Source organism: Lynx canadensis, chromosome A2 (assembly GCF_007474595.2).
Source record: "Lynx canadensis isolate LIC74 chromosome A2, mLynCan4.pri.v2, whole genome shotgun sequence".
Lineage (NCBI taxonomy): Eukaryota > Metazoa > Chordata > Mammalia > Carnivora > Felidae > Lynx > Lynx canadensis.
Window position 1 is genome coordinate 107,980,830 of NC_044304.2, and position 23,603 is coordinate 108,004,432.

At 35.9% G+C, this 23,603-nt stretch overlaps 1 protein-coding gene across 2 annotated transcripts in view; it reads right to left on the reverse strand.

The window, feature by feature from the left end:
* The window catches only part of AGMO (alkylglycerol monooxygenase), a 384,581-nt gene extending 363,857 nt beyond the window's left edge, over window positions 1-20,724 (reverse strand). The window contains exon 1 of one of the 2 annotated variants that reach the window (XM_030308043.1): window positions 20,485-20,723. The gene's annotated coding sequence lies outside the window, so the exon portion shown is untranslated. Of the gene's footprint in view, window positions 1-20,484 lie in introns of both variants that reach the window. The other variant, XM_030308044.1, reaches the window with a different exon arrangement.
* Between the last annotated feature and the right edge of the window lie 2,879 nt (window positions 20,725-23,603).

Below are 23,603 nucleotides of genomic sequence, written 5' to 3' on the forward strand. Positions count from 1 at the left end.
GATCTGTACTTACTAATGTTATTTTATTTTTCTAGTGTTAATGTAAATGGTATTATGCTTTGAATTTTAAACTCCAATTTTTCATTGCTGGTATATAAAGTAAATGTCCTTATGAATTAGCCTGTTAACCTAAAAACTTGCTATAATAGCTTATTAACCCTACAAGCCTTTTGCTGATTCTTTGAAATTTTCTATATAGACAATGACGTCATTTGTGAAAAGACAGGTTTATGTCATCCTTCCCGTTTCATATGCATTTTTCCTTGTGTTATTGTATTAGCTAAGACTTTCAACACAGTATTAAATAGGAATGGACAAAGCATCTAGTCTCCCAACATTAAATATTAATTTGACTGTAAATTTTTTATAGATTTAAGGAATTTGTTAAATTATTCACAAATAATTCTCTAAATTCAGGACTGGCCTGAATGACTATGTGCAGGTGCACTTGTCCATCTGCAGATGAACTGGTTTCCATAGGAGACCACAATGATACAGTTTTGAGCCAATATGATTGCCTACATATTCATATTTCTAGTATTTAATACTTTAATTTCAACATGGCTCCTTGTAGGCTAGCTAGTTCAACTTGACTAGAGAAATTATCAAGTTAAGCTAAACTTAAAAATTAGAAGGCATCTGATATAATTGATTTAATATAAAAAATAACTACTTAATTTACCTCTGGTCTATAATTTTGAAAAAAAAGTACATTTTTGACAATTAGGGTATCTCAGGAGAAAAATAAAGAAATGGCTAGAGTGGAATAAATCCAAGTTGCTTTTAAAAATTATTTTTTTAGGAATGCCACAGTGGCTCTGTCAGTTAAGTGTCCAACTCTTGATTTCAGCTCAGGTCATGATCTCATGGTTGTGGGACTGAACTCCATGTGAGACTCTGCACTGAATGTGAAGCCTGCTTAAAATTCTCTCTCTTCCTCTGCCCCCTCCCCCACTAACACTCTCCCTCTCTCTCTCTCTCTAAAATAAAATAAATTAATTATTTAAATAAAATATGGTTTCCAGAGCGGCTGCACCAATTTGCATTCCCACCAACAGTGCAAGAGGGTTCCCGTTTCTCCACATCCTCTCCAGCATCTATAGTCTCCTGATTTGTTCATTTTGGCCACTCTGACTGGCGTGAGGTGATACCTGAGTGTGGTTTTGATTTGTCCATCAAAGCCTGGAGCCTGTCTCCGATTCTGTGTCTCCCTCTCTCTCTGCCCCTCCCCCGTTCATGCTCTGTCTCTCTCTGTCCCAAAAAATATAAAAAACGTTGAAAAAACATTTTTTTTTATTTGTCCATCAACTGATGAATGGATAAAGAAATTGTGGTTTATATACACAATGTACTAATACGTGGCAATGAGAAAAAATGAAATATGGCCTTTTGTAGCAACGTGGATGGAACTGGAGAGTGTGATGCTAAGTGAAATAAGCCATACAGAGAAAGACAGATACCATGGTTTCACTCTTATGTGGATCCTGAGAAACTTAACAGGAACCCATGGGGGGGAAGGAAAAAAAAAAAAAGAGGTTAGAGTGGGAGAGAGCCAAGCATAAGAGACTGTTAAAAACTGAGAACAAACTGAGGGTTGATGGGGGGGGGGGGGGGGGGAGGGTGGGTGATGGGTATTGAGGAGGGCACCTTTTGGGATGAGCACTGGGTGTTGTATGGAAACCAATTTGTCAATAAATTTCATATATATAAAAAAAAAAACTACAGGGGCGCCTGGGTGGCGCAGTCGGTTAAGCGTCCGACTTCAGCCAGGTCACGATCTCGCGGTCCGTGAGTTCGAGCCCCGCGTCGGGCTCTGGGCTGATGGCTCAGAGCCTGGAGCCTGTTTCCGATTCTGTGTCTCCCTCTCTCTCTGCCCCTCCCCCGTCCATGCTCTGCCTCTCTCTGTCCCAAAAATAAATAAACGTTGAAAAAAAAAATTAAAAAAAAAAACTACAAAAATAAAAATAAAATAAATAAATAAATAAAATATGGTTCTTTTTATTCACAGCTTTTTGAGGCAAAAGTAAGGTATAATGAGATGAACTTTTTAAAAACCACACAATTTCATAAGTTTTGACTTATGGACTTCCCATGAGACCATCACTACAATCAAGATAATAAATATATCCATCACCCTCAACAGTTTCTATGTGTCTAGAAATCACCTTAGTTTTAGAAAGCTGCCACCAGATTTTAGGGGTGGTTTAATGTAGTCCATTCCCTAATATAGATTGTTATAATAGATGCCTGACAGTAAAATCTCCAAGGATCATCTGTTTATTTCTTATATTTTTCAAACATATTACAATGTCATTCCGGCTGTTATTACAACATATACTTCATATTGCCATATACCTAGCTCTGCTTTGGTAAACTCATAATTAACACTAAGAATATATGATTAAGAAAGGCAAAATAAGTTAGTATCATTTTCTTTTAAAAATTTTGTTGTTTTTTTGAAGCCAAACACCACACACACACAGTATATACATGATACAAAAGTAATAATATTTACTTTTAACAGTATAAAGCTTACTATGTATTATATTACCATAGTAATATAAACTTACTATTGAGTAGCTTATTATCTAATGGGAAGAGTGAACAAGTACTATAAGCAGAATCAATACATTTGAAAGTTACAACAAGATACTACTATATACCTGTTAGAATGGCCAATAGCCAAAATACTGACAATACCAAATACTGGTGAGAATATGGAGTAACAGGAAATCTCATTCATTGCTGATGGGAATGCAAAGTCGTAGAGTCACCTTGGAAGACAGTTTGACCGTTTCTTACAAAACTAAACATTATCTTATCATATAATCCAGCAATTGTGCTCTTTGATATTTGCCCAAAGGAGTTAACAACTTATGTCCACACCAAAACCTGCACACAAGCATCTATCATAGCTTTATTGTAAGTGCTAAAACCTAAAGGCAATCAAACTGTCCTTTAAAAGGAGAACAAGTAAATCAATTGTGATTCATGAAAAGACATGGAAGAAACTTAAACACATATACCAAGTGAAAGAAGGCAGTATTAAAAGGCTACAAAGTGTATGATTTCAACTATGTGACATTCTGGTAAAGGCAAAATGGAGAAAACTATGGAGGTAATAAAAGATCAGTAGTTGCTGGGAATTTGGGGAGAAAAAGGGACGAATGGGCAGAACACAGAGGCAGTGAGAATACTCTGTATGGTACTATAAAAATGGATATAGATCATTATATATTTGTCAAAACCCACAGAATGTACACCACCAAAAGTGGGCCTTAATGTAAGTTATGGACTTTAAATGGTAATAATATAACAATTTAAACTCATCCATTGTAACAAATGTACCACTATGGTGGCCAATGTTAATAGTGGGGATTTTAAGGTGGGGAGGGGGGAGAGGCATGCCCTATATGGGAACTCTTTGTACTTTCTTCTCAGTTTTATGGTGACCGTAAACCTGCTCTAAAGTAATAAAGTTTATTCAAAACAACTCTATTTGAGAAAACTGTATTTCTGAAAAGATATTTCTGAAAAAAATAAAAAAGACCGAAATACAGAGTAACACATCCCATGTTCATGAATTAGAAGACAATATTATTAAGATTGCAAAACTACTCAAAGTGGTCTACAAATATATCATTATTTATATTAAGTTCATATGGAATTACAAAGACCCTGAAGAGCTAAAACAATAGAGAAAAACAAGGAGAAAAGTTGGAGAACCCATATTCCAATTAGTAACACTTACTACAAAGCTACAGTAATCAAAACAGTGTAGTACTGACATAGGCTAGAAATCTAGACCAATGGAAGATAATTGAGAGTCCAGAAATAAACCCATGCATCTGTATCTAAATGATTTTTGACAAGACTGCCAAGATCTTTCAATAGGAAAAGAACTGTCTTTTCAAAAACTGTGCTGATGTAAGTGATGAATCACTAAATTCTACTCCTGAAACTAATATTACATTATATGTTAACTAACTGACATTTAATAAACCTTTAAACTATTAAAAAAAACTGTGTTGAAATAACCAGATATCTACATATAAAAGAGTTGAATCCCTACCTTACAGCATATTTAAAACATAACTCAAAATGAACTAACAACCTAAACATATGAACTAAAACCTTAAGACTCTTAGAGGAAAACATAAGATTGTTTCTTCATGACCTTGAATTTGGCAGTGGATTCTTAGATATGACACGAAAAGCATGACCAAAGGAGAAAAACAAGAGGTAAATTGGACTTTATCAAAATTAAAAACTTTCATTCATCAAAGGACACTGCAAAGAAATGAAAAGGTGACTTACAGAATGTAACAAAATACTTGCAAATCATATTATATTAGAAGTGTAGAATATCCAGAATACACAAAGAACTCTTACAACTCAACAACAACAAAAGTCAAACTGCCCAATTTAAAGAGGTCAAAGACTTGAAGAGCTGTTTCTCCAAATAAGATACACAAATGACTAAGAATCACATGAAAAGTAGCACAAAATTAGTCATCAGAGAAATGCAAATCAAAACCAGAGGAGATATTACTTCACACCCATTAGAATGGCTACTATTTGAAAAAAAACAATAAAAACAATACAGCATATAATATATAGCAAGGATGTAGAGAAATCAGAATCCTCATGTATTGCTGTAAGGATGTAAAATTGTTAAGCTACTGTAAAAAACACCTTGATAATTCTTCAAAAAGTTAAACATAGAATTACCACGTGACCCAGCAATTCCACTTCTATGTATATACCCCAAAGAACTGAAAACAGGTACTTAACAAATACTTGGACATGTATGTTCAAAGCAACACTATTTGCAATAACCAAAAGGTCAAAACAGCCCAAATGTCTATCAATGGATGACTAGATCAACAAAATGGATCTATACATACAATGGAATAGTATCCAGCCAAAAAAATGAAGTATGAATACATACTACAACATAAATGACTCTTGGAAACACATTAAGTGAAAGAAGCCAGACCAAAAGGTTGCATATTATATGATTCCATTCATATGAAATACCCAGAATAGGTAAATTGATAGAGACAGAAAAGTGATGGTTTCCAGGAGCTGGAGGGTGAGAGCAGTAATGGAAAGTAATTGCTTTATGGTTATAGGATTTTCTCTGGGGATTATAAAATATTTGGGAACAAGGTAGAAGGAGTAGCTGCACAATTTTATGAATGTACTAAATGACCCTGTATTGTTCACTTTAAAAAGGGTAAATTCTATGTTATGTGCACTTACATTAAAATTTTTCTTTTAAGTTTGAAGACATTAGAGAGTGAGAAAGGTAGGACTTGATCAGCCTCAGTCCTTAGGAGGAGGAAAGTGAACACGAATAATTCCGGTAATTACTGGTTCTTCAATATTAAACCATTTGCTGAGTCTAAGCATTAGCTCAAAGGCTAGATGAGCTGAATGAGTAACTGACAGGATCAGAAGCTCAGCAAACTCTCTATAAACTGAAGAGGTTAAAAGTAGGTGTGGAATATGGGGAAGAAATCAGAGTTCTGTTTCCAATAATGAAGAGAGGCTCAGAGATTCACACCCTGCAATAGGGATGAATTAGAAATAGATCAGCCTCAAATAGATAAACTCAGCTACAAATATCTCATTCCTAACTGGATTAAGGTTATGTGCTCCTACCCTAAAAGAAGGCCAGAAACAAACTTGAATTCTTTCTGGAGAAAGCAAAAATCACCCAGATGTCTAACAATAATGAATGTCTCTCTCAAGGTAATAAGAAGAAAGGGTAGCAGAAGTGGAATGGCAGAGCAAAGATTACAGTGGGGTTAACCGAATCATCTACCAACAATCTGAGTGTGAAGGTAGGGGGAGTCAGAAGGAAGAGGCAATTTTGACTAAGAATTATAACATGCAGTGGTATAATTTGAGGAGGACATAACACAGGAGAAGTAAGTCTAGGAAATGAAAGAGCTAATAAGTTTGGATGGGATTTATTACACTTTGAAGTATGTGTGGATTTGTTCCAGGTGGAGATGTGTCCTATTACAGGAAAATGTCTAGGAAAACAATATTTTTTATATGTCTGGACCTGACTCTTTGCATTTGCCATCACTGGGAAGCCTGAATATGCATGATGTGAATGCCACCTGTTAAAGTTCATCTGAAACAGCTATCCCATGAAAGTCTAAAATGCACAAATAGTCAGTTTGGTTATGAATTCTTCTAAGTACTTAAAGGAAAAACAAATTTTTAAGAGTGAAATGGAAGCATAACTTTACACATTTGAAGTAGTATTAATAAAACTCACAGTCAATTCTTTTTTAAAATTTCTATCTCACTTACACAAAGTTTTAACAATATTTGAAAACTGAATATAACCCAAAATTTATATTTTCAATTGTTTGCATGATTTTATCTAATTTATATTTATCTGAACACACTAAGTTGTTATTTTCTCTTTTTTCTGTCTCAGCATATTTACATAAAAAATCCCTTTCCAAGTACTTTTAGCTCTTTCCACTGAGAAAAACTGGTTTATGAATCAGTCCTGAACCATATAAGGAAGCAAACAATTGGCTAAAATAATTAATTCGCTTACAAACAGATTATCTAAAGTAAAACATTCATTTTTCACATTCAATACAAACATATACCTTATAAATATATTATTTCATTCAATGCAATAAACAAAGTATGGCAAAGATCTAAAAATAGTGTTTATGTTGAATACACTGAAGAATGAATAAGAACAGCGTTTATAAGGCATTTCATAAGGGAAAAGTTTACACTTTGGTTTTGGTAGAAAAGCCAATTTGTTTTTCTAATTGAAATATATCCATTTTCAGAAAAGTGGTGAAGAGAGTAGGAGTCAAGCAAAAACAACTGTTCCCGAATCTCAGCCTACCTACTTAGATTTTAGCCCATACACATGGCCTCCTTTCAGAAAACTAGCTCCTTAACGAGGAGCAAAACCCGTGAAGATCACCAGACCCTGAGTGAGAATCGCAACCAAGACCAGATGTAGTCTAGCAAAACACTGACAGGAAAGGGAGGTCAAGCAAAAGAAGGAATGAATTCTGCCAGGAAGGTGTTCCTGAAAGGTACAAAAACAAACAAACAAACCCCACTGTGATATAGGAGTAAAATGTTAGCAAGGGAGCAAAAGCATAACCCAAGGTTTAAAGATATGGATGTACCACACGGAAAAAGTAGAGCATGCTCCAATGTCTGGTGCCGCTGCAGAAAAGCCACCCTGATACGTTAATATCTTATATATGGCAATTTAATTAGAAAGAAGAGGAAATCATTTTCCTACAAAAATTCATTGAGACATTTAAGACGGGTAGCATAAACAACCATGCTGGTGTATCCTAGATTGGTAAAATCAATCTTTTAAGTGTCTTATATAAAACCAATTAATGGGAAATGTACATTGGATTGTATTTTGAATTACATAAAAGAATCATAATATAGGGCCATCATAATTATATATGACTACGTTGTGAAATGTCACTTTGTGAAAGAGATACAATTTTAGTTGGCAATTTCTGCACGAGTATTTTCCGGATAAGACTAAAAATACTTAACATCATACACAATTTTCAGGAACTGGATTTATAGACATTTTAGAAAAAGAGCTACTACCAACAACAAAAGGCAACCCATTGATAGTAAGGTAGTAGCAACTGACATATAAACACCAGATAGAAGGAGAAATGGAAAGCAAATACTTCCCCAGGAAAAGGAAACCTAGTATTAAAGGCAGAGTAAGGCATATTATGAATTTTTAGTGGAAAGCCACTATTGAAAAATAAGAAATTATGCTAACTAAACTAAAAATTGTCAGGTGGAATTATGTGTTTATAAAACACTTTTTTTTGGTCTTTTTCAGCCACTAAGGCAAAATTACAAGGTATATCTTAATTTTTCATCATCTGTCTTTATTCTAATCCTCTCCCTCTCTTGCCATGTTTCCCATACATATGAAAACAATTATTTTCCATCTCTTATTTCCTGTTTCAGGAAGAAAAAATTTGAGTGATATATAATATGGTAATATCCTAGAAAAAAAGGTGCTCCCAAAGGTTAGAACTCAAAGTGATAGTTTTGAAATAGAGCAATTTAAATACTTAGGAAATAAGTAAACAGGGCCAATCTCCCTGTTTCCCTCCAATTTCATTCAATGCTCCAACATCAAGGATTTGTTAACAACTGTCTTATGATTTTCGCAGATTCCGGTTCCTTCAGTCTCACCAGACTCTCTGGGTCAGAGAATATATACACCAATATTGACATTTGGAAAACATACCTCACACCTTTTCATCCATCTAGATTTCACAAGGATGAGGCAGAGTGAAGTTTAGATGCAGTCACAACATCAAGTTCAGGGAACTGTTTCAGAATAGAATACCAGGATGAAAGTGTATAAAATGTCATAATTTACTATTGAGCCTGAAAATGAGAAAATGCTACTCAATTGGCATATTTGTATTTAGATTTTTATACACTGCCTTGCTGCAGAAAGATTTTTAGCCAAAATGAATTCTGAATAGAAGAGTCACCAAAATGAAAAATAAAATCGAATAATAATGTAGGTCCTTTATTCCTAAGGGTCTTTAAGAGAATTCAAAACACAAAGATTAAAAAAAAAGTCTAATAAAAGGCAAAGGAAGAAATAACATTTTTTGCTATTGACAGCAAATGAGTCCATGATTATATTCCTCATATTCTATATATCATAAGGTTGGCTACATTCTACGTTGTAGGCCTCCCGGAGTCCCTCATTACCGTGGGGAATCTGTAATAATAACCGTGCTGAGATTAGCCAATACTTTAGCATCTGCCATTCTGCACTTACAATACTACAGTGCTCCATTTCCTTCTGTCAGATTTGGTCTTATTTTCTTAGATTTTCTTTTTCTTTTCCTCTATTGGATACATAAGGATAGAGATTATATATGGTGTTGAAATTTACTGGGACATGAAATCTTCTCTTCATATATGTAAAATGTCACAAATTGCCAAATGTTTATAAGGAGATTGGGCAGGGTTCCCAGACAAAGGGTGAGGATTTCAGTAGAGACTGATTGAATCTGTCTCTCTTGAAAATGTTCTTTCCAGTCTCCTGTCATGTGATGTGGATGATAAAAATGTGGGGAGAGGAGGGCATCTAAAAATGTGGAAAATAACTATTAACACTCTCCTAGGGGAAACTGTTTTATAACTACGTAGGTCTAGACAAAAGCTTAGAACTTTGACACAGGTTTCAGGCACTGTATTACCTCCTTGGATACAGAATGATAAATTAAATTATAAATCGAATTAGCCTTTTTAAAGGCTTATCCAAAGCATTAAAAGGCCTAGATAACTGTAAGTAGTCCCTGCAACAACTTGCTCTAATGTCACAAGCAGCAATGCTCCTAAATCATACACTCGATAGAAGCCTTGGTAAATCTATTGGCAATCGGAATCAATTGAACCTGTAAAAGCAGGAACCTGGGGTACTGTATTTGACCCAAACTTCTAGAAGAAACTAAAAAAATTTTAAAAACCTCTTATTTATCAGTGAGCAAAAGTAGATAATAAAATAAATTGATTTAAATATTCAGTTATAAGGCAAGGAACACACAAATAAGTCATTGAATTAGAGTCTCTAGACAATCACATGACAGAGTCTAGACAAGAAAATACCCTGTGCTATCATAAAAGAAATCATTCATGAATGAATGTTGGTAAAATCCAATGTTTTTTATTTATTGAGTTACATATTTTAATGGTGATGTTAGTTAAAATGTATTATGGTTTGTTTGCTACTGAATCACTCACTATAAATATACATCTATACAACAGTTTCATTTTGCTATTAAATTTTTAAATTACATATAAGGTATTTGAAAACATTATGAAATAATACTTAACTTTCTATTTAACCAAAATGACAATAGGAGATGTGAAAGACAAATACAGAAGATTACATGGTTGTGAATGAAACTTAGCTCTTTAAATATGGAAAAGACTGGGCTTTTTTTCTTTTTTTTTAAGTAATTGAAAGCATGATAAAAAACGATGGGAAACATAGTAAATTGTTTTGATAAGACACAAAACCTTTACTGCCCAGACAGATTATTTAAAAAATAAAGAAAATCTTTGTTTACAATTTCTTATCAAGGGCCAGCCAATAATCTAAGAAAATGTTGTTCTTTTAACTGAGAGAAAACCAAATTCTAGTATTACACTGGCATACTTTTGATATTAAAACTCATTTTTTAAAACTTAAATAAGTCCATTCCAATCTTAGCCAGCTTGACCAAACATAAATTTTCTTTCCTAAGATTCCTTTTCCACAAACCTATAACTTTTATATATCCATTCAGTTTTTGTCCTAATTTTTTTTTTCCTTTTCTCTTTCTGGAAGAACCTCATTTTATTCTCCTTATCTACTTTTTTTTTTTTTTAATTTTTTTTTTTTTAATGTTTATTTATTTTTGGGACAGAGAGAGACAGCGCATGAACGGGGGAGGGGCAGAGAGAGAGGGAGACACAGAATCGGAAACAGGCTCCAGGCTCCGAGCCATCAGCCCAGAGCCTGACGCGGGGCTCGAACTCACGGACCGCGAGATCGTGACCTGGCTGAAGTCGGACGCTTAACCGACTGCGCCACCCAGGCGCCCTTTTTTTTTTTTTTTAACGTTTATTTATTTTTGAGACAGAGAGAGACAGAGTATGAATGGGGAGGGTCACAGAGAGGGAGACACAGAATCTGAAACAGGCTCCAGGCTCTGAGCTGTCAGCACAGAGCCCGACACGGGGCTCAAACTCATGGACCTCGAGATCATGACCTGAGCTGAAGTCGGCCGCTTAACTGACTGAGCCACCCAGGTGCCCCTCTCTTTATCTACTTTTTATTCACAGTTGTTTCCTTTCACACTTATTATTTCTAAATAGCTTTACTTATATATACTGATTAGAATTTTAACCCTTAGAAACATATTCCTAATGAAAACTAAGAAGTAAGCAACTGTGGATTGTCTGGTATGCTAACATTCTGGGGATTTTATAAATACATTAAATAATTTCTAGAGTATATCCTTCTTCATAGTAAATTTTTCAATGTGGCACAAAACATGGGTTTATTAGGATACCCATGTGTCTTTAGTTCCTTAGTAAAAGGAAGTCCAAAGTGTATAAACCTGCATTCAGTAATTAATGTTTCAACATTTTATCTTTTTTGGAAATGATCTAGATATTCAATGAATATTCATCATTTAACTTATCTCAGTATAACTGCAAGGTTTCAAGTTAGCAAGAAGGTTCTGGAAACTATTTTTAAGTATACATACCATAAAACATAATTATTATCAAAAGGCTCATTAATAAACTTTTAATTATATCCTTAACTTACTTGTTCTTAACACTATGTTTAGATTACACATGAAAATTTTATGAAGATATTAAATACTAACCATTGTGTTAAGTTCTTTCTTGCTGAGAAATTCTGCAAGGGAAATAAGGTGAGCTTACTTGACTTGCAATAAACTTAAAGAGAATTGGGGCGCCTGGGTGGCTCAGTCGGTTAAGCGTCCGATTTCAGCCTGGGTCACGATCTCGTGGTCCGTGAGTTCGAGCCCCGCGTCGGGCTCTGGGCTGATGGCTCAGAGCCTGGAACCTGCTTCCGATTCTGTGTCTCCCTCTCTTTCTGCCCCTCCCCCATTCAAGCTCTGTCTCTCTCTGTCTAAAAAATAAATAAACGTTAAAAAAAAAAACTTAAAGAGAATAAACGTCTATGCCTGCATTACATTTAATATTGATAGTTCTTTTTTTTGAGAGAGACAGACAGCAAAGAGACCAGCAGAGTAGGACAGAGAGAGAGAGAGAGAGAGAGAGAGAATCTTAGGCAGACTCCATGCCCAATATAGAGCCTGACTAAGGGCTCAATCTCACAACTGTGAGACCATGACCTGAGCCAAAATCAAGAGTGAGACACTCAACTGACTGAGCCATCCAAGTGTCCCTTAATAATGATGGTTCTAAAAATATGCTTGTTTTTAAAATAACAAACTTAAACTAGTATTTGTTTACTGAAGATAATCCTGGATCATGTGAACTTGAAAACTATTTGGCTTAGTGTTTCTACATTTCAGAGTATTTTTTTTAATTTTTTAATGTTTATTTTTGAGAAAGAGGGAGAGGGAGAGAGAGAGAAAGAAAGAAAGATGAGTGAGGGAAGAACAGAGAGAGGGAGACACAGAATCTGAAGCAGGCTTCAGGTTCTGAGCTATCAGCACAGAGCCCAATGCATCCTCGAACTCACAAACTGCGAGATCACGGATCACAAACCTGAGCTGAAGTTGGATGCTTAACCAACTGAGCCACCCAAGGCGCCCCAAGAGTATTCTCAATTACTTTCTTTATTCCAATGAAATAAAGATTTTTACAAATTACTTTTGGCAATACCATCCGGAGGTAGGAAAAAAACACATGTTTATTACATACATACATAGACATATGCACATAAACACACAGATGGACACAAAGAGAGATCTTATGGCTCTGGCTTCCTAGAGGAGACGGCACCTCAAAGGCATAGAGAAAGGATGCAAGTTTCTCCAAGAAGGGCTTTTGTTATCATCTAAAATCAGATCTTTCATAATACCTGCAAGCTTTTATCTCAGGGAAAAGACCTTCAACTAAGATGGATATTAAAAGACTCCTATATTCTGGATTTAGAACTCTGTGTCTTTGTTTTAGTAAATCCTACCACAAAGGCTTCAAAATATTTTGTTTTTTTTTCACTGTGTGCATAGTTTCATTGATGTTTAGGGGAGAACTGAAAAAAAAAGTTTCTATCATTTTCTGAATATCAGCTCCAATTTGGCCAACTTCGGACCATAGAGCCACATTAAAAAATTCTTCCAAATATTTTGTCATGTTTTGGCTGAGACAAACACTAATATTCCTGTCAGTATTGAAAAATTTGACAGACACAAGAGGCATCCCCAAAGAGTGCAAATGATGCTTCCAATATCCAGAGCCATTCCCAAAGATAACCACAAAAAGAAAGAAAGAAAGAAAAAAGAAAGAAAGAAAGAAAGAAAGAAAGAAAGAAGAAAGACTTAGACAATTGCTCCCCAGGTGGCAGCAGCTAGTAGGACCCTAGCCACAAATGGAGTACAACCCAAAATCCTCTCTGGCTATATTTTGAGTGCCACTACCCTGTTGGGTGATCTGCCTACACACACACAAGTCCACATGTGCTAATCAGGCAGCAAGGTAAGTCAAGTTCTTAGGACACCAAATGAGACAAACAAGAAGGCAGAGAAAGGACTGACAACCAAGGGTTTCCCGAAAGCAAAATGCACAAGCCACAATTCAAAGATCTAATTCTTAAAATGGTTTTTTTAGCTGCCAGTCCGAAAGGAGCAATGTAAAATTTTCTTTCTCTCTTGACCTGGCACCACAGACAGAGATTTGGGAGAAGTGACTTTGACAAGAATTCTTATCATTTGCTGACTTCTACAGTTTTCCCAGGATGCCCTCTGCAGGCTCTGGAGCAAGTTGGGTGGCTCAGTGGATCTCATCCTGGTCACTAAAAACTGTAGAGAAGGAAAAGCAATTTCCCCTCTACTCTATACACTGGGTGCTTGGCTAAGACCCCTTTTTCTCTAAGGGTACCTTATAAATGGATAAGTATATCTAGGTGAAAAGTTCTCTGCTGTGGACACCTTAATTCAAGATTACCTTTGTTAAAACAAAAATTTAAAACAAAATTTTACTTACCTAAGGCTTCAATTCCAGCTTAAGTTGGACTTAGTTTGGCACTACACCTGGGGCAGTTTCTAAGTGGAACCCAGATTGACTATGGCCAGTTTCTGGACCCAGTCCAGAAAAAAGAAATACTTGAAGTCTGAAAGCACATAATGCAAAATGTGGAGAGGCAGGATCTGAGAGAGACCTACCCACAACCTTGAGGCTGAGAGAAAAGCATCAAGCTCAAGGGGCCCAACAGCTACCTGTGTCTAGCTGCTCACCGTTCCTAGAAGCCCAAGGGGATCTCCTTAGGTTCCCTCCTCTGACTGTGGAGCTATTAAAAAATAAGCTGAGCACATTAAAAAACTTAAGAGTTTACTTGATCAAAATTCAACTCAAATTTGGCAACATTCAATCAAGCAGATAGGAAAGAACTCTGAGGAGCCATATAAAAAGAAAGACTTTTATAGACAGAAGGGAGCCGGAACAAGAAAGTGATAGGGGGACGAAAAGTAGGTTGGTTATTGCAACATTACTTTCCTTCAGGGGATGGCAGGGATCTATCAGGCAGATGACCTAACTTGGGCCCATCTGGCGATTCCTTCTTGACTGGTTTTAGATTTCATTTCTGAGAGAACTGAAACTGTAATTAAGTCTCAGTTTGGTGACAGAGGGCTTAGCATAAGTGACTTCATTTGGGGCCTAAGTCTTGTTTTTAACACTTCTTAACCAAATCATACTGTAATACAGATTTTTTAATGCAAAGGCAATTAGCTATGTTAAATTAATTAAACATCTAGAGGCCATTAGACTGATGGGGCTCTAATGCTATGGTGGCCTGCATAAATAAGCACACAAAAACCTAGGCCTATAAATGCCTCCGGGTTTGCAAAATCAAAATGCTAAGTCCATCCATTCACAAAGAGCCAACTAGGCTTTAATCTGTAACTACTCAATAATTTCCTTCCTTTGTTTCCTTCTTTTCTCTATAAAAATGTCTCCCCCTAGCTCCTGTAAGTGGAGTGCTCCTAACTACTTCCAGTTGGGCAATGCCCCATTTGAATCACTTCTTGCTCAAACAAATCCCTATAATTCTTAATATGCCTCAGTGTATCTTTTAACAGCTCCAAATTACTTTTTATTATTTTTTCATATTGTCCTTTGATATTTAAGCTTCCAGTTCTATGCATAGCCCTGTGCTTGGCACGTCTGATTTGATAATTCTAATCCACTGTGGGATGAGAAACAAGTTAACTGAGCAACTGAATAATGTATAAGAATAAGCTTCTTGCATTTAGTTCCTTGGCTTTAACAGATCCATGAAATTCATGATGAAGAAGAAGGTTTTAAACTTCCTGTTTGTGGTCCGTTTGCCTTGACTATTGTGGCTGAAGTACTAACTGAGACCAAGCAGTATGTAAATTATGATATTTTACTATGCTAATTGCATTTCTTTTGAGATTAGATGTGCTAATAAAGGAAATCCTTCTACCTAATATACTTGTTTTGGGAAGAGGCTGTTTTTGAAATAGTTAAAACACAGGCTTTAGGGTGCAAAAGACTTGCTTATGAGCCCCGGTTCTGTCAGTTAGTGGCATGTGAGTTTAGACAAGACACTTACATTTACTGAACACAATTATCTCACCTGTAGCCTAGGGCAATACTGGACTCTAAAAGAGCTGCTGTAAGGCTTAAACAATATAATGTATTAATTATATTGCAAATATCAGTAAGTCACACACAATAGGCAACAACAAATCTAGATTCTTATAATGATAATGAAGACTTTTTATTGTAGTAGACATGTCTATACTCTTTAAAAATTGAGAAGTTTTTCTATCTTGCTTTATATGAGTTAGCACCATATCAAATGAGTGTTATCAAAAATCAGTGGTAAAACTATGAGGGCCTGCAATACTCCCTTTGAATCGATATATATATGTAAAGATATAAAGGAAATAAATTGGTCGTTTGACTCTGGAGGGAGCTAAACAACTCCAATGAGGTCTATTTACTCTGATAATAGAATGGGTTCCATTTAGTAGTAGTTAAACCTAATTTTGCAAAAATTAATTTATGTACTTTGGAATTGGTGGTTACATTTTTCATCTCACTGTTCTTCCTTCATGGACGTTTCAGCAAAGAAAATACAATTGGGAAGATATTTTAGTAGAAAATATAGAACTTTGATGTAGCCTATGTCCCTGACTTAAGGTAAAGCTTTATTCCATTGTTGATAGAAGTAGTTTGAAAATCTTAAAGTTTTGCTGTGCAATCTGAACTTTGCAACACCCCAAAAATGGAACGCTTACCTGCCATGCTTAAATTCCATTTTACATAATTATGCCTTTTTTTTTTCAACAAAATGTAGTCATTTTAGACCATGGTAAGCTTGACACCTGATTTTACTTTAACAGCACCTGCCCAGAGCATAATTAGCAATCCACTCTTGAAAAAGGACTTCCATACTGCACAGATGGCATTCCTCATACCAGACAAGCAACGATGAATGTTTGGAAACCAGCCAAACTGTCTGCAAAAATTGTGAGAATTTCAAGACTGACATCTGAGCAAAAGGAAAAATTTCCCTTTTCTCTCAAACCATAAGTGAACATCTGTTAAAGCCTATTCTCCTTAACTTTTCTATTTAGTCTCATCTGACTTGATATATTTTTAGTGCAATTTCAAAGGCTGTAACCAAATTTTTTTTATCTTGTGACACCCATAAAATGGCCATTAAAAAAATGTTCCAGAGCTACATTTTACAACTAATTTAGATTTACAGGTATTTCTTTGAAAAGATCATGTCATTTCATTCATGCACTAATTCAACAAATATTTATGGATTACAACAACATGTCAAGAGCAGAATTGGTGTTTATAATTGCGCAAATCATGCATTGCACAACTCCAGGGGATAACATTCACATCATAATTACTATGTTGTTTTACAATGATCATTATCATCACCAGGTGTTGGCATTCTAATAATTTGAGGCAGAAGTGACGTTTTCTAATTCATAAAAATCCAAGATATAGGCTGGTGGTGGAGCTTCTAGGGACTGTTTAAGATGCTAGAGACACGGCAATGAACACAGCGAAGTTCTTGCTCTCATGAAGGCTGAAATCAATAATGGGAGGAACTAAACAGATATTTACCTAAAACTAACAGGAAAAACAATATGACTTAAAGGGGTAGAATGTGACAAGTGGTGCCATTTTATTTAAGAAGATCAAGGATTGTCTAGGAGGAAGTAGAGACCTAAAAGGGATGAGGGAATAAGTTCAAGATATATGTGATGGAAAAGTATTCCAGGCAAGGAACTAGGGAATGCAAGACTGAAATGAAAGAGTACTCAGGGTAGACAAGGGTAGGCAGGAAGTAAGACGGATTGGAGCTGAGGCCATGCAGAGGAAGTGCTGGCAGACAAGTGAGTCACAAATTTGTGGTCAGAGCTGACTACCTTGAGGCCCAGGTAAAGGTTTTAGTGTTTATTCTCAGCCCCTGGAGTGTTTTGTGTAAAGGAGGGACATGATCTGATTTGCTTTTTAAAAATGTCTACAAGTGTTTCATTATGGACTACAGCTTTCAGTTGAAATTTTACATTTGCAAAGTCACCATGAACCACTTATTAATCTGATTTGCATTTTAAAAGAATGACTTTGGCTGCAGTGTGGAGAATTAATCAATTAATCAATTCCAGCAGATTAATCAATTAATTAATGAATTACAGCAGAAGAATGGAAACAAGGACAGCTGTTTTCATGAGTCAGGTTTCCCTACATGGTTTAAGTAGCTTCAATACAAGACCAATTCTTCTGTGCCCCTGCCTAGGGAACCACCTAGAATGTCAAATGCTGTTTGACAAAGAGTCACTGTTTCATATGGCTTTGTTCATGAAATTATTATTTTTTTTTAATTGCAGATGAACTTTCTTTAACTTTGAACATGTTAATCAAAATTATTTGAACTTCTTTAAAAGTCACTTTAAAAATATATTTTATAATTGGATTATTGATTAGCAAGAATGACAGAGAAAATGATAGGTGTACTCAAATTTCTAAAAGAATGACTTACTAGAAAGTTTCTATATAATCTAATAAAATTCCATGTAATACTCTAACAAACTTCTAAAATATATAAAATTTCAAGGAAACAGCAATAAAATCGTAACTGGTGATCAAAATAAATATCCAAATATGGAGTGTAAATGATTAGAATCATTACTGGTTTTGCCACAGTACCTTGAAAATCTGCTGGCAGAAATAAAATGATAGTTGAAAATACAGAAAGTGTGGCTCATAAATGTCAGCCAGTCCTTGTTAGGTGCTTCCTCTCTTAAAGATTCTCCAAGAGCAGCTTTACCAGACTCATTTTTAGAATGCTTTTATGGGGACACCTGGGTAGCTCAGTCAGGTTAAGCATCCGACTTCAGCTCAGTCATGATCTCTTGGCTTGCGAGTTCAAGCCCCACATCTTGCTCTGTGCTGACAGCTCAGAGTCTGGAGCCTGCTTGGATTCTATGCCTCATTCTCGCTCTGCCCCTCCCCTGCTCATGGTCTGTCTGTCTCTCTCTGTCTCTCAAAAATAAATTAAAAAAAAAAAAGAAAGCCATGCAAATAATTTACAGGGATTAGTAGTTTGATTTTAAATGTATAATGTAAGTGTGACGTTGCATCAAAAAAACTGGACAAGTAGTGATAGATTTTCAAAATTAACATTTGTAATAAATTTTAAAAAAATAACATTTGTAGTAAATACAAAAAATAAAATAATATTTAATGTTTTCAACTATCACTATCACACATATGAAGAAACACAATATATGTTTAAATAACTTTAGGATAACCAAATTATTCCTAAACCATGTGATTTCTTTTTCATTTGAATCAAAAACATTTTTATAGTAGTTAATTTTGTTCATAAATGGCAGAAATATACAGTACAGCCCAAGCTTGATATTACTATATACTCAAATCACTGTATCACACCTTGTATGAAGTGGATGTGATAATAATTTTATTTGCAAATACACTGGGTTTTGGAAATTTTTTCTGGAAACCATCCTTAATAAAAGTAAACATTAAATGGGGATTTACTGAGTTGGTTGAATACAATATGATGCAATGAAAAATTTTGGGTGGCTGGTGGGGGGTCTGGGTGTCTCAGTCAGTTTAGTGTCTGATTCTTGATTTTGGCTCAGGTCATGATCTCATGGTAGTGATATGGGGCCCTATGTGGGGCTCTGTGCTAAACCTGGAACCTGCTTAGGATTAGTTCTCTGGCCCTCCCCTGCTCAAGCACGTGCATACATGTCTCTCTGTCCCTCAAAATTAATAATAAGCTTTAAAAAACAATTTTTTCTTTATTGTTTTCTTGGCTCTGGTTTCAAACTGGATTTGAATAAAACCTAGCTATTAAGGAGAAAAATGAGATACAAAAGAAAACACCTTTACCCTCTGAAATGTACCCTTAAAATATTTAACCATTTTAAATGTCAAGAATATTGTAAAAAATATATGATAATAGAGAATCACTTAAAGAAAAGCCATGTTTAAGTCCCAAAACACATTTTTTATAGGTTTTCAGGGTTTGCTGTAGCAATATTTTTTTCTGGAGCTGTTTTATTCCTTTGTCTACTACCTCTAGCATTATTTTGCAAGAACTGAAAGCAGAAACGAAGTACCCATGGAGAAGGACTGTTCTTCAATATTCTGCTCAACTTTAGGTAGGGAATATAAAACATAACAAAAAAGCGCACTCTTAAAACCCTTTCTTAGTTTTTTGCAGATCAATGTTGCGGATTCCTAATGTGCTTAAGATTCGAAAAGTTTAGAATATCAAACTAAATGTTAAGTTCTAAATAGTCATAAACTTTTATAAATAGATTGCATTTTGCTGAAAACAAAACAAAAGGAGATTCCAAGAAAATATAATTACAGTATCACCCAAATGGTTCAAAGAACTATACCAATTGAGTATTTGTGTTTGATAGTTTAAACACTGCATTGTAATCTAAATATCACTCACTCCAATATTTAACTTATTTATCTTAATGACATTTTATGAGAAAATAGGTTACGGAATAAATGACATATTCTTAAAAATCACCAGCCTAAGTATATTTAGAAATCAAGGTGAAAACATATTACAGTAAATATTTCTAATCACTAACTTGATACTCTACTGTCTTGTTACTGATTTTATTTTAGTTTCATAGTTTCCTCTAAACTTCCCTAAGAAGAAAATTAGCATTTGTCATTACAATTATGCTAGTAATTTTTTAAAGGTTAGGAAACCAGTAGCATTAAAAACATAAAGGGAGGGGCCAAGATGACTGAACAGCATGGAAATGCTGTTGTCCTCCCTGAAATGCAGCCAGATCAATACCAAACCATTTTGCACACCTAGAAAACTGATCTGAGGATTAACACAACGATCTGCACATGAACCACAGAACTTGGCAGGTACACGGCGCAGAGAAGTGAACTGGAGGAGAGAGAAGCCCTGTGGGGCAGGGAGCTATTTTATTTTTAACCTGAGGAGAGAGGACAGAGATGGGGGAAGCGGGGGCGGGGGAGGAGGGAAGAGTATGGGAAAAGCACCCCCCACTGAAAGCAGCTGGAGAGAAAGAGGAGTGGAAACAGCCACAAGGGAATGGACAAAAAAGGGAGAAAGGAGAGGGTTTAAATTCTGTTAAGATACTATAAGCAGGGGAGCACAGAGTCTGAAACTTCACAGCTCTATACCTGGTGGTGCTCTGGTGGGAAGGACGAATCCCCAGCAGATAGCGCGTCCGAGGGGTTCTTGGGCCACATGGAGAGAGGTGGATACCCTGCTGGGAGGCTATGTGGCCTCCTCACAGCAAAGGTCCCAGTGGACCCCGGAGAATGGCTACATTCGCTGGCGCTGGAACAAGGATGTTAAGGGTGAAGCCTGGTGCCAGAAGTGTTGCAATTTACCAGAATCCCCGAAAAACTGCTGCTACAAGATTGTGCAAACTTTTTCTGGGGCGAGCTGACACCAGCGCGCAGTCTCTGGGCATCCGCAGCAGCACAGTCTCACAAATGTACCTGCGGGCAGGCGGGCACCTGGCCTTTTCTCGGGGAGACCCTCCCCCAGAGGGTCTGAGCGGGTCAAAGCCACAGTCCCTCAAAAGTGAGGGATTGGGAAACACAGCCCCATCTGAGATAAAACTCAGGAGGAGACGCTGCCGGGCAGCCTGATGGCTTGGTCACTGACAGTGTAGAAGCGGAGAGTGGATGGAAGCCGGAGAAAAAGGAGGGGTGCTTGATTGCTGGTCGGGGTGAAAGCACAAACTTCTGATACTAGAGACTGGGTGACGCCATTTTCTCCCGTCCCATGCGTACACGCACACGCCTACACGCGCCACAATCCACCCCAGTAAGCTAAGCAGCGCCATCTAGTGGAGAACAGAGACATTACACTAAGCCCCGTCCAACTGGGCCCTGCTCTAGAGGAACACAAGTCTCTCTGCCTGATTAATTTATGGACTATAAAGTGTTTCATAGTTTGACTTCTAAGGGAAATCAGATATAAATTCAATCATATTTCACTGTTTGCTGCTCCATCTATTCAATTTTCTTTCTTTTCTTATTCTTGAATACAGAAAGAGAAAAAATTATTTTTATTTTCCGTTTTTATAAAAAAATTTTTATTCATCTTTAACTATATTTTTAACTATTTTGTTAATTTTAAAATTCTATTTTACTTTCATCATTTCATTTTATTCTATCTTACCATAATCATTTTTTCAAATTTTTAAACATTTCCCTTTTTTGTCCTTTTTTCCCTTTTCTTTTCTTTCCTTTTTTCTCTATTCTGTCAAGCTCCTTTCAACAACCAGACCAAAACACCCAAGGTTCCAGCATCATTTATTTTATTTTTTGTGTTGTTTTAAATTTTTATTTTATTTATTTTTTTACTTTATTAGTTCCTTTTCTTCCTTCAAAATGATGAAATGAAGGAATTAACCCCAAAAGGAAAGAACAGGAAGAAGTGACAGCCAGGGACTCAATCAACACAGATAGAAGCAAGATGTCTGAACCAGAATTTAGAATCATGATATTAAGAATACTAGCTTGAGTTGAAAATAGCATAGAATCCCTTTCTGCAGAGATAAAAGAAGTAAAATCTTGTCAGGATGAAATTAACAATGCTATAACTGAGCTGCAATCTCAAATATCCATGGCAGCAAAGAAGGATGAAGCAGAACAGCAAAACAGTGATATAGAGGACAAACTTATGAAGAATAATAAAGCAAATTAAAAGAGGTAGACTAAGTCAAAAGAGCATGACGTAAGAATTAGAGAACTCAGTGAACCATTACAAAGGAATAACATCAACATATGGGTCCCAGAAGATGAAGAGAGAGAAAGAGGGATAGAAGGATTTTGTGAGCAAATCATGGTGGAAAACTTTCCTAACCTGGGGAAAGACACAGACATCAAAATCCAGGAAGCACAGAGGACTCCCATCAGATTCAACAAAAACCGACCATCAACAAGGCATATCATAGTCATATTCACAAAATACTCAGGCAAGGAAAGAATCATGAAAGCAGCAAGAGAAAAAAGTCCCTAACCTACAAGAGAAGACAGATCAGGTTCACAGCAAACCTATCCACAGAAATTTGGCAGGCCAGAAAGGAGCAGCAGGATACATTCAATGTGCTGAATCAGAAAAATATGCAGCCAAGAATTCTGTATCCAGCAAGGCTGTCATTCAAAACAAAAGGAGAGATAAAAAGTTTCCCATACAAACAAAAACTAAAGGAGTTCATGACCACTAAATGAGCCCTGAAAGAAATTTTAAGGGGGGCTCTCTGAAGGCAGAAAACAAAAACAGAAACAAAAACAAAAACAAACAAACAAAACCAGAAAGACTAAAAGCAACAAAGACTAGAAAGGACCAGAGAATACCACCAGAAAGTCTATAGGCAATATAATGCCAATGAGTTCATATCCTTCAGCACTCACTGGAAATGCTCACTCTAAATGTCAATAGACTAAATGCTCCAATCAAGACATAGGGTAACAGATGGGTAAGAAAACAAAATCCATCTATATGCTGTTTACAACAGACCCATTTGAGACCTAAAGACACCTTCAGATTGTAAATAAGGGGATGAAGATCCATCTATTATGCTAATGGATGCCAAAAGAAAGCCAGAGTAGCCATACTTATATCGGATAATCTAGATTTTAAAATAAAGACTGTAGCAAGAGACGAAGAAGGGCATGATATCATAATTAAGGGGTCTATTCACCAAAACAATCTAACAATTGTGAACATTTATGCTCCAAATGTAGAACACCCAAATATATGTCAGTTAATCATAAACATAAAGAAACTCATTGATAATATTAGCATAACAGTAGGGGATTTCAACACCCCACTTACAGCAACAGAAATATCATCTAAACAGAAACTCAACAAGGAAACAATGGCTTTGAATGACACACTGAACCGGATGGACTTAACAGATATATTCACAACGTTTCATCCTAAAGCAGCAGGATACACATTCTTCTATAGTGTACATGGAATGTTCTCCAGAACAGATCACATACTAGGATACAAATCAGCCCCCAACAAGTACAAAAAAATTGAGATCATATGGTGCATATTTTCAGACCACAATGCTATGAAACTCAAAATCAACCACAAGAAAAAAATTGGATACATAACAAATATTTGGAGACTAAAGAACATCCTACTAAAGAATGAATGGGCTAATCAAGAAGTTAAAGAGGAAGTTAAAAAGTACATGGAAGCCAATGAAAATGATAACACCACATTGCTGCTCTGGGATGCAGCAAAGGCAGTCATAAGAGAGAAGTATATA